This window comes from Terrapene carolina, unplaced genomic scaffold, assembly GCF_002925995.2.
Source record: "Terrapene carolina triunguis isolate 2854851 unplaced genomic scaffold, T_m_triunguis-2.0 Scaffold112, whole genome shotgun sequence".
Lineage (NCBI taxonomy): Eukaryota > Metazoa > Chordata > Testudines > Emydidae > Terrapene > Terrapene triunguis.
The window spans coordinates 597,570-617,176 of record NW_020664463.1 but is presented as its reverse complement, the minus strand read 5'-3'; positions in this window follow the sequence as shown (position 1 = coordinate 617,176).

Below are 19,607 nucleotides of genomic sequence, written 5' to 3'. Positions count from 1 at the left end.
TGGAGGTGGAAAGACTGATGAATGGTGGAGGGCAGAAACAGTATGGAATGAATAGATGACGATGGTAGATGAATAGATGACAGAATAGGTTACTGATGCATTTGTTCTTTTGTGGCAAAGGAGAAGAAAGAACATGGAATTAATGGACTGCTTTTTGGTGGGAAGAACACTGAATTTTAAAATAAGAAATTGGGAGGAGTATTGTCCCCAGGGAAGATCACATGCATTGTAAGCACTTAGGGGCAGGGACCGTTGTTTATTATGTGTTTGTACAGCACTTAGCACAATGGACCAACGTGGTTAAGGCCTTTAGGTGTCACTGCAATATAAATATTCAGGAATAATAAATAATGTATTGCTGACTGAAGGAGACATTTCTTTAAGGGAGCTCCATGTTAAAGTTTTGGCTGTCATCACCGCCCTAACAGTGTCTCTCTGTCCTGCGTTGCAGGGACTTGGGACCTGATACAAAGCCCACTGAAGTCAATAAGAGCCTTTCAACTGACTTCTAATGGGCTTTGAATCAGGCTGTCAGTGAGAAGACAGTTCCATTTCTATGCCCATTTGTTCCCGAGCATTCGGACTAAGATGAACAAAAACCTCGTGTCTGTCTGCTTACTAATAGCACTTTCAGGAAATTAGTGTGTGCTTCAAAGCCTGGAAATAAATGAATAAGTAGCTCCTTATCACTGTTGTGTTCTGCTCTCAATGGCGTAAATATTGTGTGCGCCAATAACTCTATGGAACACATCAGGCACTGCACAGGCCCCCTTTGATAAACATTCAAATTAAAAAGCTATCTTCTATACAAACAGATATAAAAGGGCTACAACAGAGAGCAGCTGGCCTGAAAGTAATGATCACTTGGGAGATACAGGAGCAGAATGTTTGCTTCCAAGTGTTAGGATACTACCCTGTTTCCCCGAAAATAAGACATCCCCCGAAAATAAGACCTCCCCGATAATAAGGCCACCCCGGAATATAAGGCCCCGAAGCTCCAGGAAAAATAAGACCTCCCCTGAAAATAAGACCTAGTGCATCTTTGGGAGCAAAAATTAATATAAGACACTGTCTTATTTTCGGGGAAACACGGTAGTGAAGGCCTGTTCGCCAATGAAAATCAAGCCAGAATTAGAGCATATTAAAGACAACTTTTCCCTTCCTTAAATTGATGCAATATTAATGTTGCTGAGCACAGGGCCTTGGCTGTACAGTTGTCTGTCTGAGCCTGATTTATAGGGATTAGAACTTTTTGCTGGTTGTCATTCATCGAACTGTCACTTTTTAAGTTATGCTGTTGGCCATTTAGGCCTTTCAGCTTAGCCAGTAGTTATGGCATGTTATCCAGTCTCTTCTGTCCATAGAACCTGGCACAATTTGGCTCTCTTTTTCCTAAGCTACCCATTCCTTATAGCCTGCAACCCATTTCTCCATAGACAGCCATCACTTGCTGACGCAAGCAGTGTACTCAGATGGTAATTACTGCTTTCTCTTGGCACTCTTCTGCCTCCTCTTCATGGTTATTTCTCTAAATGCAAGAGTCCGCAGGAGGAGAATGGAGCTGGTTACAGAGAAAACCCCCAATCCAAACAGTCCCAGACTTGAGAGGTGATCAAAGTGCGAACTTGGATCAGGTCTACGCCTTGTAAATGATCTGTCTCTTTATAATTTGTCAAATTAAACCCAGCGCCCGCCTCCTCCCCCAGGCGTGCCGCGTTTCCCTCCTTCCACCTCCCTCCCAGGCTTGCCATGCTGGGAGGGAGAAGCGAGTTGCAGCGCACTCGGAGGAGGCGGAGCAGAGGTGAGCTAGGGCCCGCGGGGAGTAACGGGGGGCTGGGAACCGCTCCCTGGCCCGCCCCAGCTCACCTCTGCTCCACCACCGCCGCCATCCCCCGAGCGCCGCAACTCCCCTTCTCCCCGCTCCCTCCCAGGCTTGCAGCACGAAAGCGCTGGGAGGGAGGGAGGAGAAGCGAGTAGCAGGGATAGCGGAGGTGAGCTGGGGCCGGCAGGCAAGGGGACTAACTCTTGGGGGGGGGGCCAGGAACCACTCCCTGCCCCAACTCACCCCTGCTCCACTGCCACCATCCCCCGAGCGCGCCACAACTCCCCTGCTCCCCCCTCCCTCCCCGGCTTGCCGCGGGGGAGCGGAGGTGAGCTGGCGGGGGGAGGGAGGGGCGGCAATTTTTTTGACGGCCTACGGGCGGCAAATTTGTTAATCCGCCCCTGATTAAATCCCTCTCCATGAACTTTGAGAAAGTTTGGGTCCAAAGGCAGTTCTGAACTTTTTGGCTTGGGCCCTTCTCTGCTATTTTATAACCTATAAAGATAATAAATCTATCAAACTGTGCGAGAAGGGTTCTAACTCACTGCCACTGGAATCAATGGAATTTTTGGAATCATTTAGAACTATGTAATATTCTGGGCTTGCAGCTGGCCTTAATAGCACTGGGAGTTCCATGTGAAGACTTGGGGGTAGTATATGGCCCATAGAGTGAAGATTTTAACTAGACAGAAGACAAGACATGTCTGAAAATACTATCTCTACATTAGTAATATCTGGAGTGTCATTGAAACCACCTTGATGATGGGGTGGTGTTTTTGTTTTTTTCCCACTTTTACAAAGCAGATGTCTCTAATGAACTGAAATTCTTCACTGTCATACTTGATCATAAAGTCAGCTTTGCAGTGCATTTTTATATTCCCCTTTCATCCTTCTACAGAAGTACAACTAATTTCAAACCAGGGTTTTTTTTATAGTAAATTCAATGCAGGAACACATCTTGAATTGCCAAAAATGTTACAGCTTTTATAAATCACTGCTTGTAAGAAGAGCTTTGTGGTTAACATAATTAAGTCACTTGGAGGCAGCATGCTTGGATTGGATTGCAAATTAAGGAGGCCTTTCTTTTCTATGCAATCCTTCGTACCTCTGTTTTTGTTTTAATGTTCTCATGTACTGTTATTAATTCCACTTCTGATAGATGTCAGGCTGCCAAGCTTATATGAAGCTCCACCAGTTTGCTTAATACAAAATGTTTTTACACAGTAATGAAAGAAACAAACATCAGTGGAAAGGACTCAAGATCACAGAAACTACTGTGCCTTTTTTCCTGGCAATAATCTCCATGAATGTTCATGACTCAGGACATATGGTAGAACAGAGTGAATACTGTAGCTGTATTCTTTAAAAGCTAGACAGTTTTATGACTATTAAGAGAAATGTATGCTAATATTAGGAAACAGTGAGATCTATTAGACTATGGGAAAAGTCTCCCAAGGGAAGAGGTGGAATCCCCATGGCTTGACTCATTTCAGTCAGCACTGGATAAATCATTAGAAAATATAGTGTAGGGAATAATCCTACATAAAATCATTCCCTTCACCAAGGCAGGGTTCTTACCTACAAAGTAATGTTCTAGAGTTTTATCCAGTCCAGATTTTGATTATTCCAGCCATTAGGATTCTACACTGTACCAGTGCCCTCTCTGGACTGATCCATCCATCCCATCCAAAGATCCTCCTCTGCTACAATGCCTATAAGACATTAGCCAATGAATGATGGCTGGTTTGAGCAGCACATGGAAAGAGTTGACACTTTATCAACCATCTAAAAGAGTAAGTGTACATATGCTTTTAAAAACGGGAAAAAAATTGATTGCATCCCCCGCCCACACCCTTCACACATCACTTGCCTTATTAAACTGTAAGATCTTCAGGCCACACTTGTGTAGTCATAGTGGTTCAAGTATCATGCCCCACTCCTAGAGAATTATCATTCCCCCCACCCCCCCAAATCAGTCTATATTCCTTGCCTCCTTTTATTGTCCAAACCACCGATAAACACACAAATGGAAAACACAATGTCTAGCTTGGGATATCTACCCAGCCACCAAGGGTCTTCCTTCTCCAGAGACTACTGCAGGAGACTCTCCCTTCCTTCAGACCCCACCTTTCCTGCAGTTCTTTAGTGGAAACACCTGTCACTGTCTCAGCGGCAGCTGATTAGCAAAGAGGGCTGGCTGGGCCCAGCTCCATCAAAGGGCAGTCCACCCCCTCACACCGTTCATCTTTCATGCCGTTTCAGCCAAACACTGAAGCACATGCTTTGGTGTGAGCATGTGCTTATGTTCATCCCACTTTAGCAAAGCACTTAAGCACTTTGCTAAACTGACTTCAACGGGACTTCAGTGCATGCTTAAATCCTTGGGTAGTCAGAGAGCTATACATGGCTTACAATGTAAAAAGAGGGTTTGGGGTTTTTTAAACAAAATCTATCCTCTCCTCCCAAAGCAGAGGAACAGCAGGTGCCATGTGATTCTGCCACCAAAGGTGCAGACTCCAGCTATTACCCTTTCGCACCATGAACAGGCTGATGGTGGGAGTGACTCTCCCTTTTGTGTCCCACATCCTCCTCTTACAGCCATTCGATGCCTTCTGCAAATTGATGGAGTCAGAGCTTAAGGGTTTTACTCAACTATTCTGTGTGCTGCTGAGAACGGAAGAAAATACAATGCAGTGTCAAGGTCAGGCAACGAGGAGCTTTACCTTGATTCTGTTTGTGCTGTGAATCCTGTAGTCCCGAGCTGGCACAAACATTCAAATTGTCAGGTAGCAAGCAAAAGAGCAGTTAAGAAAGAAAAAAGGAAAGAAAAACAGGAAGATCTAACAGGGAACGAGACAAGAAAACAAAGAAGATAGCATCAGAATAATAAAAGACTTTGGTCCTGATTCAGCAAAGCACTTAAACATGTGCATAAGAGCATCCCTTTTTAGAAAAGCACCCAGGCCCCAGCAAGGTACTTAGGCATATGCCTAACTTTAATCATGTGAAAGGTTCTGGCTACTAAAGTTAGGCACATGCTTAAGTACCTGCTGACTCAGGACTATAAGCACATAGTTAAATCCCATTGACTTCAATGGGGCTGAAGCACATGAATAGGTATTTTTCTAAATCAGCACACGAGAGGGAAATAATCATATAAAACAGAGAATGAGGAGGGCACGGTCTGTTACAGGTACAGCTACGACAATATCCCATTCAGAAAAAGAAGGGGGGAAAAATCAAGAGTGAAACAAATTTATCTTCCTCTCAATTCCACACATAGGTGCTGGAACTAGGGGTTCTGCCGCAGCCCCGGCTTGAAGTGGTTTCCATTATACACAGGGTTTCCAGTTTGGTTCAATGGCTCTCAGCACCCCGATTATACAAATTGTTCCAGCAGCACTGATTCCATGGGCCATGCACAACTGTTAATTTAACTGAGCAGCCCTTCTACATGTAGGATCCTTGCACGGGTATTTGCTTCATTGCCCCAGATTGTATAGGCCATGTGTGTACACTCCAGTAAGGGACAGGGACACACACACAAGCAATATGATCTTGCACCTATGGCTCAATTTGGGAAAGCTTCCCAAATTCCATTGAAGTCAATGTTATGTTAAAGTTAAGAATATGCTTAAGAGTTGTCTTGGCAAGGGAAGGACTTTAGGCCCAATTCAGAAAAGCATTTATATGGCATATATGTATTGCTACTAGGAAAGATGGTCCTGTGGATAAGGTATTGGACTGAAACTTAGGATGAGAGTTCCTGGCTCTAACACAGACTTACCGTGTGACCTTGGGAAGAGTCACTTTGCTCTGTGCCTCAGTTCCTCATCTATAAAATATGGATCATACTTCACAGGGGTTTTGTTTAAGAGTAAATTCATGCAGCGAGGTTCTCACACCTGCTCCTGCCACTTTACATGAGACGAAGGGGCTGTAAAATCCCTGATTCCAGCTGGGGGAGAATTCTCCCAGTGCAAGAACTGAGGAAGACAGCTAAATACTGTCCTCCAAGGACAGCCTCATAAGCCCAGAAATGCAGGGCATGCCAGGAGTAGGGCTAGGGACAGGACAAGTGTGGCGGGGCAGGACAGTTGGAAATTTGAACATGCCTCAGGGCTGTCTAAAGCAGGGGTGGCCAACCTGAGCCTGAGAAGGAGCCAGAATTTACCTATGTACATTGTCAAAGAGCCACAGTAATACATCAGCAGCCCCGCATCAGCTCCCACCCCCCTGCTCCCAGCGCCTCCCGGCCACCGGCAGCCCTGCCAATCAGTGCCTCCCCATCCATCCCCGCACCTCCCGATTAGCTGTTTCATGGTGTTCAGGAGGCTCGAGGGGGGGGGTGAGGGGGAGAAGTGAGGGCACGGCAGGCTCAGGGGAGGGGGTGGGAAGGCGTGGAGTGGGGGCAGGGCCTGTGTCAGAGCCAGGGCTTGAGCAGTGAGTACCCCCCAGCACATTGGAAAGTTGGCCCCTGTAGCTCCAGGCCCGGAGTCAGTGCCTATACAAGTAGCCACATATTAACTTCTGAAAAGCTGCATGTGGCTTTAGAGCCACAGGTTGGCCACCCCTGGTCTAAGGGCTCCATAGCAGTGTGGGCTATGGAGATGTGAAATGCAGTGCAAACTAAAGTGTGGCACTGTAACTGCCATGGATAGACCCTGCTAGAGAGAACTAAAAAGTACCTAGTTTTTGTTAGCATAGGCCTGTTTCAAATAAGACTACGTGAACGGGAATTAGGTACCATATAGTTCACACTAGTGGAATCTTAAACAGAGTAGCTACAGTGCAACACTTTAGTGTGCACTGCAACTCATATCCTCTCCATGAGACCATAGCATGGACTACAGACAATCCCTAAATTACATCAGGGACCTCTCAAAGGAGTCCAGGCTGAGGAGGATGCAATGGTGGTTAAAATCCACCATAGCCTCCCTTCCCCATAGGCTGCAAGAATCTCACCCATTGTTTGTGAAGCACTCTCAGGTACTATGGCCTTGGAGCCACAGGAGCTGTGAGATATAGTCAATCAGTGTAATAGCCTTTGAAGGTTATCTTTAAAAAAAAAAAAAAGAGAGACTGCATATTTGTTTCCAACAAAAGAACATTGTAAAGGATCGAAGAAAATCTCCAGATCAGCAAAAGATAGACCAGTGTATTCATACTGAAAGTGAGATTCAGATGTTTTGATAAAAATCGGCCATATATTACAGCATACCCCATCTGAGCTAGGCCAGATACTTCTGGCACATCATATTATATTTTAGTAAATGGAATAAAAAAGTTAATAATAAAAAAATAGTGATGGAAAAGACCTATTGGATTAGCGTGTCTTCTTTAATAGGAATGGTCACTGCAGTATATTATCTGTTTAATTTCATCTGACTAAAAGAAGGGTTACCTTCATCATGGATTTGTACAGTAGACATTAATAGGGTTATAGAATCTAGGTCTTCATTTCCTTGCACCTCGGGTAGTCAAATCAGTTTTCAGTGCAGGTGACACGGTCTAGGTTAACTGGATTCTACTGGACTTTTCTTTTATTTGTAAGACTTTCAAGAGGGCACTAAGGTCTTGAAATTAGGCTATAAAAATCAATCACCACTCACTGCAGCCATACTGACTCATTTGTTCATGTTGCAACTACTTAGGCCTGGTCTACACTATGAGTTTAGGTCGAATTTAGCAGCGTTAAATCGAATTAACCCTGCACCCATCCACACAACGAAACCATTTAATTCGACATAAAGGGCTCTTAAAATCGATTTCTGTACTCCTCTCCGACGAGGGGAGTAGCGCTGAAATTGACACTGCCGGTTCGAATTAGGGTTAGTGTGGACAAAATTTGACGGTATTGGCCTCCGGGAGCTATCCCACAGTGCACCATTGTGACCGCTCTGGACAGCAATCTGAACTCGGATGCACTGGCCAGGTAGACAGGAAAAGCCCCGTGAACTTTTGAATTTCATTTCCTGTTTGCCCAGCGTGGAGAGCACAGGTGACTAAGCATAGCTCATCAGCACAGGTAACCCTGCAGTCTGAGAACCGAAAAAGAGCACCAGCATGGACCGTATGGGAGGTACTGGATCTGATCGCTATATGGGGAGAGGATTCCATGCTAGCAGAACTATGTTCCAAAAGACGAAATGACAAAACATTTGAAAAAATCTCCAAGGGCATGAGGGAGAGAGGCCACAATAGGGACTCATTACAGTGCCGCGTGAAAGTTAAGGAGCTCAGACAAGCCTACCAGAAAACCAAAGAAGCAAACGGAAGGTCTGGTGCAGAGCCGCAGACATGCCGCTTCTACACTGAGCTGCATGCAATTCTAGGGGGACTGCCACCACTACCCCACCCCTGACCGTGGATTCCGAGGAGGGGGTACTCTCAGCCATGCCTGAGGATTCTGTGGACAGGGAAGATGATGAGGAGGATGAGGATGAGGATGAGGACGAGCTTGCGGAGAGCACACAGCACTCCGTTGTTCCCAACAGCCAGGATCTTTTTCTCAGCCTGACTGAAGTACCCTCCCAAACCTCCCAAGGCGGTATCCCAGACCATGAAGCCATGGAAGGGAACTCTGGTGAGTGTACCTTTGTAAATATAAAACATGGTTTAAAAGCAAGCGTTTTTTAATGATTAATTTGCCCTGAGGACTTGGGATGCATGCGCGGCCAGTACAGCTACTGGAAAAGTCTGTTAACGTGTCTGGGGATGGAGCGGAAATCCTCCAGGGACATATCCATGAAGCTCTCCTGGAGGTACTCCAAAAGCCTTTGCAGAAGGTTTCTGGGCAGTGCAGCCTTATTCCGTCCTCCATGGTAGGACACTTGACCACGCCATGCTAGTAGCAAGTAATCTGGTATCATTGCATGACAAAGCCTGGCAGCGTATGGTCCCGGTGTTTGCTGGCATTCAAGCAACATCCGTTCTTTATCTCGCTGTGTTATCCTCAGGAGAGCGATATCGTTCATGGTAACCTGGTTGAAATATGGGAATTTAATTAAGGGGACAGAGGTGGCCGTTCCTACTGGGCTGTTTGCCTGTGGCTGAAAAGAAATCCTTCCCTCCAGTTAGCCAAGCGGTGGGGGGGGGGCATTGGCGCTGAGCTTTTCGCGTTTGGCTAGCAGGGATCTTCCCTGATACCAGCCACATGGTGGGGGGAGGGATAAAGCGATCATCCCAGAGAATTGGATGGGGGGGCGGTTAGTTTGGTTTCTGCTGCTGCACGTTAACAGGAAAACTGCAGCACTCAATGGGCTTTGCTTGGTATGTGGGAAAGGAGGGCGCTGCTTTTATGAAGGCTGAAGAAGCCGAAAGACAATGGCTTACCATGGCCGCATGCAAGTCGAATTCTGTTGCCCAGACCTGCGTCTGTGATCTCTAACACCAAAGCCGCAGGCACTCAATATTAAGATGCAAAATGCGACCTTGTACCGAAATCACATGTGCTATGTAATGTGAATAGCGTTGTTCACCGTGAAAGAGTATAAGCATTGTTCTGTAAAATGTATCTTTTTAAATACTTCTGTCCCTTTTTTCCCCTCCCTCCCGCAGCTGCAAATTTTTCAAGCCTCCCTCCTCCGTCCCGAGGCTATCTCAGATAAGGCGGCAAAAAAAACGCACGTGAGACTAAATGTTCTCGGAAATCATGGAATCGACCCACAATGAAAGAGCTCATCTGAATGAGTGGAAGGACACGGTATCAAAGTACAGGAAAGATGCTAGTGAACGTGAGGACAGGAGGGACCAACATGAGGACAGGAGGGACGCTCGAGATGAGAGGTGGTGGGATGCAACGCTGGGGCTGCTGCGTGAGCAAACGGACATGCTCCGGCATCTGGTAGAACTTCAGGAACGGCAGCAGGATCACAGAGTGCCACTGCAGCCCCCGTATAACCGCCCTCCCCCCTCCCCAAGTTCCATAGCCTCCTCACCCAGACGTGTAAGAATGCGGGGGGAGGGAGGGAGGCTCCGTGCACCCTGCCACTCCACCCCAGTGGACAGCCCAAGCAAAAGTCATTATTTTGAACCCATCATTATTTTGAACTTTTTTAGTGGCCTTTTCCTTCCTTCCTATCCTCCTCCCAAACCACACCCGGGATACCTTGTTAGTTCTCTCCCTATGTTTATAATCAATTAATAAAGAATACATGATTTTTAAATGATAGTGACTTTATTTCCTTTGAAAGCAAGCTGTGATCTAAGGGGGGAGGGTGGGTTACTTACAGAGAATGAGTCAATAAAGGGGGCAGGTTTTCATCAAGGAGAAACAAACAGAAATTTCACACTGTAGCCTGGCCAGTCATGAAACTGGTTTTCAAAGCTTCTCTGATGCACAGTGCTTCCTGGTGTGCTCTTCTAATCGCCCTGGTGTCTGGCTGCGCGTAATCAGAGGCCAGGCAATTTGCCTCAACCTCCCACCCCGTCATAAAGGTCTCCCCCTTACTCTCACAGAGATTGTGGAGCACACAGCAAGCGGCCATAACAATGGGAATATTGGTTTGGCTGAGGTCTGAGCGAGTCAGTAACGTGTGCCAGCGACGCTTTAAACGTCCAAAGGCACATTCTACCACCATTCTGCACTTGCTCAGCCTGTAGTTGAACAGCTCCTGACTACTGTCCAGGCTGCCTGTGTATGGCTTCATGAGCCATGGCATTAAGGGGTAGGCTGGGTCCCCAAGGATCACGATAGACATCTCAACATCCCCAACGGTTATTTTCTGGTCTGGGAAGTAAATCCCTTGCTGCAGCCGTTTAAACAGATTAGTGTTCCTGAAGACGCGAGCGTCATGAACCCTTCCCAGCCATCCCACGTTGATGTTGGTGAAATGTCCCTTGTGATCCACCAGTGCTTGCCGCACCATTGAAAAGTACCCCTTGCGGTTTATGTACCGGCTGCCCTGGTGCTTCCGTGCCAAGATAGGGATATGGGTTCCATCTATCGCCCCACCACAGTTAGGGAATCCCATTGCAGCAAAGCCATCTACTATGACCTGCACATTTCCCAGAGTCACTTCCTTTGGTAGCAGCAGCTCAGCGATTGCTTTGGCTACTTGCATCACAGCAGCCCCCACAGTAGATTTGCCCACTCCAAATGGATTCCCGACTGACCGGTAGCTGTCTGGCGTTGCAAGCTTCCACAGGGCTATCGCCACTTGCTTCTCAACTGTGAGGGCTGCTCTCATCTTGGTATTCTGGTGCTTCAGGGCAGGGGAAAGCAAGTCACAAAGTTCCATGAAAGTGCCCTTACGCATGTGAAAGTTTCGCAGCCACTGGGAATCGTCCCACACCTGCAACACTATTCGGTCCCACCAGTCTGTGCTTGTTTCCCAGGCCCAGAATTGGCGTTCCACGGCTAGAACCTGCCCCATTAACAACATCATCTCCAAAGCGCCAGGGCCCGCGGTTTGAGAGAATTCTGTGTCCATGTCCTCATCACTCTCATCACCGCGCTGCCGTAGCCCCCGCCTCCTCGCCTGGTTTTTCAGGTCCTGGGTCAGCATAAACGGCACGATAATGCGCGAGTTGTTTACAATGTTCATGACTGCTGTCTTGAGATGAGCGGGCTCCATGTTTACCGTGGTATGGCATCTAAACAGTTCACCCAGGAAAAAAGGCGCGAAATGGTTGTCTGCCATTGCTTTCACGGAGGGAGGGGGAGGATGTACCCAGAACCACCCACAACAATGTTTTTTGCCCCATCAGGCATTGGGATCTCAACCCAGAATTCCAATGGGCGGGGGAGACTGCGGGAACTATGGGATAGCTATGGGATAGCTACCCACAGTGCAATGCTCCAGAAGTCGATGCTAGCCTCAGTACATGGACGCACACCGCCGAATTAATGTGCTTAGTGTGGCTGCATGCACTCGACTTTATACAATCGGTTGCCCAAAATCGAATTCTGTAAATTTGGAGTAATCCCGTAGTGTAGACATACCCTTAGTTACCAAAATACATGCAGGATTTCCCCCCCACCACACCCCATCTCTCAGCCTCCAGGCACATGTAGATTCCCCCATTCTGTAGATTTCCTATATAACTCTAGTATCATGGTGCTTTCCACCTGAACTGCATCTCAGATTTGTGCTAAACTATTCCAACCTGGCATAACCTAATTTTGGTCCAGGGAGCTGCCACTAAACATTAGTACTAAGAAGTCTGATTTGCCCGACTCCTAGAGAAAGCCCTGTAAACGGCTACTACTCTCGGACCCTCCTCTTGTAAGCGAGATACATGTCCTCCTACCAGGAGAGTTATTCTATAACATTTTTAGCCTCTGGGGTAACTACATTGGCTGTTTTGACTCTCGTAACTGTGCTGCATAATTCCAAGAGAAATTTCTGGTGAAGGGAGCATGCCAGCAAACCCTTGCTGTGCTGAATCTGGATTAAATTGGATCTCTGCACTACTCACTTTCCTGTGGAATTCAAGATACTGTGACTCTAGCTCTGTTTTTACTCCTCCCAGGTGACCTTTCATTCTGGGAAAGTCCTGGGGGATTCTTCCCTCCCACCCATCCACCCCCATCTTGATATGTCAAGAAGTACTAGCCTTCCTATGTATTTTTGCCATGTTTTATTCACCAACATTGTTTACCGTGTGAAATGACTTCTGTTTTCTTTCTCACCACGGGGGAGCCTACCATGCAGTTTCCTCAGCTTTCCAAGCCCAGGACTGACTCAAGTATCACAAAATGAGGAATGCAATTCATGTCACCCACATGACAGCATCACAGCGTTAGCCCCTCTGCAACACCCCTTTGGGGTGTGACAGAATTATATTCCCACTCAGGTTCCAGCCATCCAGATTGGGGCAGTCAGTAGCACAGGCCCAGGGATGGAATCTAGGCCCTCTGGTTGAGTTTACCCCTTCCAGGAACAAAGGACAAAACAAGCAAAGGGAAAGAAAAGAAACAATCAGCAAATCCCAAACAAGGCGCCAGCCTCTCTTCCTTCAGGGGTCTTTTGGCAAGTCATAGTCCAGCTCAACATCCACTGTTAGCCACCAGAAGCGTCCAACACACCTTCCCCTCAGGCAGTTTGAACCATCAAAAGGAAAGGGGAAGGACTCTGCTCTCAATCGGGTTACTCAACACAGAAATGAAATGGCTTTAAACTTCCTTCCTTGTACTGACTGGCTGGAGAGGAGCTGTTTCCTACAGAAGAGGAAGGTGCAATCATGCCCCATGACATAGATGTTGTGGACAAATGGGAAGTAAGTTTAACTTCAGTTTAAAATTCACTTCTTCTGTAGGGTGACCAGATGTCCCGATTGTATAGGGACAGTCCCGATTTTTGGAGCTTTTTCTTACATAGGCATCTATTACCCCCCACCCCCTGTCCCGATTTTTCATACTTGCTGTCTGGTCACCCTACTTCTTCTGTGATGAAGAAGGTGCAGAGCTTTAGTGGTTAGAGCTGCTTACAGACTTTCCGGTATCAGGAGTTCAGGGCCTCTAATTGTTCTCCATTTGCAGCTAACCCTTATTTTATTTGGGTGACCTGGTTACATGTCTGTGCCCATTATCCTCAGCCCACACGTCTTAGGGCAGGAGTGTCAAACATATTCCATGGAAAGGGATGTATTCCATTTCCAGTTAGGGTTCATGGGCTCAGGTATAAGTTTAGGACAGCACACTACCTTCAATCAACAGGCTTTCCCACTGATGTCAATGAGAAGTTAACATCACTCTGACAGAATTCCCTCCCTGCGCCCCCTTGTGGTGCAGTTCAGCAGTGGCACCACCTCTGTTTCCCAGTCGAAGGGCATGTCTACAGAAACGCTTACAGTAACTCCTCACTTAAAGTCGTCCCTGTTAACATTGTTACGTTGCTGATCAATTAGAGAACATGCTCGTTTAAAGTTGCGCAATTCTCCCTTATAACATTGTTTGGCAGCTGCCTGCTTTGTTCACTGCTTGCAGGAAGAGCAGCCCGTTGGAGCTAGCTGGTGGGGGCTTGGAACCAGGGTGGACCAGCAGTCCCCCTATCAGCTCCCTTATCAGCTCCCCGCTCCCTTAAATTCCCTGTGCGGCAGCCACCCAGCAGGCTATCAACTGCCGGCAGGTCAGCTGTCCCTCCCCCCACTGCCGTGTGCTGGTCCTGCCCTCTGCCTTGGAGCTGCTCCCGGGAGCCTCCTGCTTGCTGTGCAGGGTGGGGGGAAGGAAGAGGGGGGCTAATGTCAGGGTGTCCCCCTCCCCCCTGCTCCTGCCCCCCCACTTACCCCATCTCCATAGAGCAGGGGGAGACATGACAGGGCTCAGGACGGAGGGAGCTTGCTGGCAGCAGGGTCTCAATTTACTAATCTATTGAAAAAGGCAATGTAATTAAAGTGGGATCAGTGTACGTAAAGGGGCAATGCGCATCTCTGTCTCTCTCTCACACACACAGGTGAGAGTCTCTGTCTGCCATGCTGTCTCCCCTCCCTCCATTTGTGCTGCCTTCTAGAGTGTGAGGCTACATTAACAACAATGTGTTAACCCTTGAGGGCTCAGATGAGTGCTAGTTCATCATTTAGTAGCAAGGCATTCCCTGGGAAATATCCCACCCTCTGACTTCACCACCTCAACCAAGCTTCACAATCATCATTGCGGTGTACAGTATTAAATTGTTGTTTAAAACTTATACTGTGTATTATATATATAATTAGTCTTTTGTCTGGTGAAAAAAATTTCCCTGGAATCTAACCCCCCCTATTTACATTAATTCTTATGGGGAAACTGGATTCGCTTAACATCGTTTCGCTTAAAGTCGCATTTTTCAGGAACATAACTACAACTTTAAGCGAGGAGTTACTGTACTGTGTGGCAAGCTGGGGTGAACGTCTACAGTGCTCCAGCATGCCACACACTGACTGACTGTGTGGACCATGTTGAGGTACACTAAAAGTTCCCTAGTGTGTCGTGACAACAGCAGTACAGCAAAACCCACTAGGGATTTTTTACTGTACAAAAGCAGGGTCAAGACGGATAGTTCACGCATGGCACGCTGCAGTGCTGTAGACTTACAGCCCAGCTTACTGCACAGTAAGTGTTTGTGTAGATATGCCCTTAGTCCCAATAGTAGTCCTGCAACAGACCTACCTCCCCACCCTCTGGGAGGCCCTGTCACGTAGCAGTCTTTAGTCCAAAGAACATAAAACAAAAGGATCTTCCGTCCCTCCTGGGCTACACTTTCAGCCCACTCACTCAGACTGTCGACCCTCTGGACTTTCTCGCTGGAAGCCCGGCTCCTACCTGAGCCACTGACCATCAAGGTTTCCTCTCTGGAGTCCTTCCCCTAGTCTGGATTTTTATTCCCAGTCTACCTCCTGGCCATCTGCCTCACCGCAGACTTAAATGTGCATACTTGATTTTTTTCTTAACAAGCACTTAGTTCTAGTAAAGAGGACACAGGCAGCTTTAATTTTAACTCAATTTTAAAACTATGTTCAATTTCAGATACTGCATCTTGCTTTGGGTCCCTCTGTACAATCTTGTGGATCACTACAGTATCCTTGTTTGTGTAAGCTAGATTGTGCAACCCCTGCTCACACTGGTGTGTATTTACTTCCATGCGTAGACCCATTGAAATTACCCTGTGCACACCAATGTGAGTAAGGATAACACAATCTAGCCCAAAAAAGTATTTCTCTCCTGTTACTGTGTGAAAGGCACACAAGACAGAAGGAACTAAGGTCCTGATCTTTCAGTGAGCTGAACTGCAGTGGAAGTGCTCCTGATATGCCAATGCAGAGTTCATGGCAAAATTGGTAATCGTGATTGCTAACTTTGCACACAGAATGAGATTTTTAAGAGCATTCATCATTAGACTACCCCTATTTCCAATATAGTCAGAGGGAAAACGCCCATTGTCTTCACCTGAGTCAACAGAAGGGATGGGATTTTAAAATCAAAGTGCTATCAAAGGCACAAAATACAGAGAGAAATGTTTCCCTTCCCCCATAATTTCTATTGATTAGAGTAACCTTAGGTGTTATCTGTAACAAGACCAGCTCACCTCACAGCCTGCGTAAGGGTCAGTCAGAATAGCCACCTCGGTGTTCAGGGGAGCATTAAGGCTGCCACCAACTTTTCAAAAAGAGGAGCTCTGGCTCTGCCTCACACCGGCCAGCAAAGCAGAAGGCCGAGGAAGGATAGTCCAGTTATTAGGGAGCTAGTCAACAAACTCAGGAAACTCAGGTCCAGTTCCCTGAGATCTTGGGCAAGTCACTTAGGGCCAGATTTTTAAGGTACTTGGGCACTGTCCCACTCAGTACCACATGGCTGAATGCTCTAAAAGGCCCCCTGCCTAGGGGAATTTTTAGAAGCAGGGTAGATGCCAAGTAGGCGCCTTCTTGTGACTCAGCACTCTGGTCAGGCCATGTTCAGTTCTACCCCTGCTGGGGTAAGAGTCTCAATAGCATAACAACATTGCACCAGAACTACAGTCCAACTCCAGGCTCAGTGGTCCTTACACCTCTTATATCAGGGGTCTTTTATGCCACCGTCCTCGGTGGCCAGTAAGGGAACCCAGCCCCCTACTTTGGGTTCCTGTCCAGGGACCCTGCAGCTAGCAAGTAACTTCTACTCCTCAGACCCCTGGCTGCCTTCTACCACCTCAGCATATCTCTAGGCCCTTTCTCCCAGCCTCTTCCTAGGCTCCACAGAGTTCTTCTTGAACCAAGCAGCACCTCCCAGGCTTTCCTCCCTAGTGCTGCATGTGTCCATGTCCCTTTCCTCCAGAAACTCAACCCCTGAACTGGCTCCCTGGAGCCTTGCTCTTTTGTCCAGGCTCACTACAGCAGCTTGCTCCACCCCTGTAATGTCCATTGTCTCTCCTGGAGCCTTCCAACAGCACCCATCTTAGAAGAGGATCCCAGAGCCTGCTTCCTGCCTCTCTTCTACTGTCCTGCCAGCCTTCCTTTATTAGTCACCCTGCTCCTCTCAGCTGGCACCCATCCTCCAAATGCAACAAAATGCACTAATTGCTCTCTGGCTCCAGTAAACCCTTTTCACTGCCAGTGAGGGGTGCACACCCTATCACACTGGCACAGTCCCCCTCTCTGGGCAGACACCAGTCTGTTGTGAGTGGACCCAACTACTGGATCCTAGTGTTTCTAAGCCCTCTGGCTCTGGGTACAGACTGATCACTGCTCCTAGCTCTAGGTCTCTCAACCACACTCTCAGGTGTCTGATACCCTTCTTGGGCAGGAAGACCCCACAGACCATGCATCTTAGACACAGGAACCAGTGCCACAGTCATCATGAGCCCCCAGTTGTTTAGACGTTTCCTCAGAATTCCAACTCTGAGCTTCCTCCTCTGCGTTTCCTGATTAATTCCTTCAGGAACAACAGGGCAGACAAAAAGAAAAACAGGCTTAGCAAATGAACGTCTTAACCACAGGCACTTTACTCTTAAACAGCACTGGAGAGCTACAAATGTTTTGAAAAGAACAAACAGTCCTGAATTTACACGCCCCTCCCCTCCCACCTCTTCTGCCACTCCTCCTGGGTTTGGTCAGTATCTATAGGCTAGGCAGATGATGTTGTTTAAAGAAAAAAACTGAAAAAACAGAGAAAAATAGGTTAGATACCTGGAGAAAACACTGATGATGGTTCACACTTTGAGAGGAAGATTTGATATCTTTCTAAAATATTTGCTCTAGCTCAATCTCAAAATAGTCTAGTCTATTGTAAACATGTTCTTATACTGTTCTCATCACTCTAGCATCTGAGTGCCTTCCAGCAGTACTATAGTAACATGACTAATATCTGTCACAGGCTTGATGCAGGACTTAATGCGTGAAATTCTATCATCTGTGCTATACAGACAGAGTAGATGATCACAACTGTCCATTTTCCCTTAAAAATATATGTACAATAGTTGTTAGAACCTCCATGGACTTGTTCCTGTTTTAGCTCCTAGACCTTGCCTCTCTTTCTTTCTATTCTCTTCATCCATCTTGCACCAACTTCTGCTCTGCTTTTTTACATAATCTTATAGTCATTAATGAAAAGGCCTTCTCCTCTGAAGTTCCTGCCACCTTCAGTTCTCAAATGTCAGCTTAATACTTGTTTTGTCTCCCTTATACACATTTCTTTGCTTCTCTCTACCACTGCTATTTTTTGTTTTACTTTAATTTAATATTTCTTTCATTCTATAAAGTGCATTGGGATCTAGAGTGTAAGAAAGACAGGAGAGCTCTATTTATACAGTGGGTCTAGAAATCAGTGGTTGTATTACAGATTATGGAAGTAAAAAGAGAATCTATTCAAGTATATGTTGAAACCAAAACATGGATTTGAAGACTTACTCTGAGTCCAACTTTGTAAATACAGCTGAATCAAAACGACCATGCTATCACTTCAATAAATCAAACCAAAATGAGTAAGCTGTGCTCCTATTACAATAAATCCCAGTTGCCCTATCTTATGCCAGGCAAACGGTACCCGTCTTGCTAGAATGGGCCTGATTCGCTTCTCACTTATACATGAATTGCATTGGGTGTCATGCCACTAAAGCTTTAGTAGTGATATAAATCTGGTATAGCTGAGAGGAGAATCAGACCCATAACATAGCTAAGGACAGCAAGCAGAAAAAAGTTTGCTAAGAAGTTGCTGATGTTCAAGACCAGTACTTAGGGGTCAAGAGACAGCAAACAGGGATTTGAAGTAGGGTGGGGAAGGGAAAAGAGCAGGCTGAAAGAGGAGAGAATCCCTATTCTGCCAGATGCCAAAGGGCTCTTGCCTTAGGGAAGCGTGCAATGCCTGGGGTGGGGTGTCAGAGTGATATCTGATGTTACTATTTACAGTGTACTCAGTGGGGATCTATGTGCTCCCTGGAAAAGCAACAATACCACCAATGTTATAAAGAGACATGTGGCAACATGATGAGGCCTTTAAACTAGGGAGATGGATAAAGCTCTACAAACCTAAAGAAAAGCTGCCTCCAGAGGGCCTCTGCCCAGGTCATATGGGAACAGGAATGTGAAAGGGCTGGGGAGCTCATTTCCATGAGGTCCCTGCCTTCTTTAGCAGCTCTGTGTATCCTGCCTGTACAGCAATTGTGAAGCTAATCCGTGCCTCCTTTCAGATCAGCTTGACCATCCCAGTGTGGGGTCTCCATACATGCATATAAAGGGCTAATGCTCCTCCCTGCACCTGTGCGTAACAGAGTTACTTTTTGGCATAGATCAGTTGATTAAGAAGGGGCAATTTTTCTAGATGGATAAAGCTCTACAATATGGCTTTTCTGGCCATATTGGCCCCTAAGGTTACGTTGTTCCTGTCGTAGATAAAAGTTTCCTCAGTATCTATGTCCATCTCCGCTCTTGTCCTCTCTTGAGCTGGGAGAATTTAGCAACAATTGAAATCACTTAAATGAGGCTGTGCCAATCCATACTGAATACAAGTCCGTGGAAAAGTTGGAGGAATTCAATCCGTCATGTAGGATTATGACTAGGACAGTTTAGTATACACAAGGCACAGCAAAAATGCATACAATTTTAAAGGAGACTTGAAAGTCTGTGTTGAAAAATGAGATAAAGTCACAGCTAAGTTATGTGCTGAAAGCCCCAAAAGAGCAAGAGGCAGAGACACCTCTCAAAGGCGTTCACATATATAACTTGAGCCACATTTCTCCAACTTCATTGCCCAAAGTTAAGCCTTTAGATCCATATTTAGGTACCCAAATCAAGTATTTCATTTTCAGAGGAGCTGAGCACTCATAGCCACCCTTGTAAAGTGCTCAACAATCATGGTGATGGGCATGATATTAAAAACCCGAGATAGCTATAT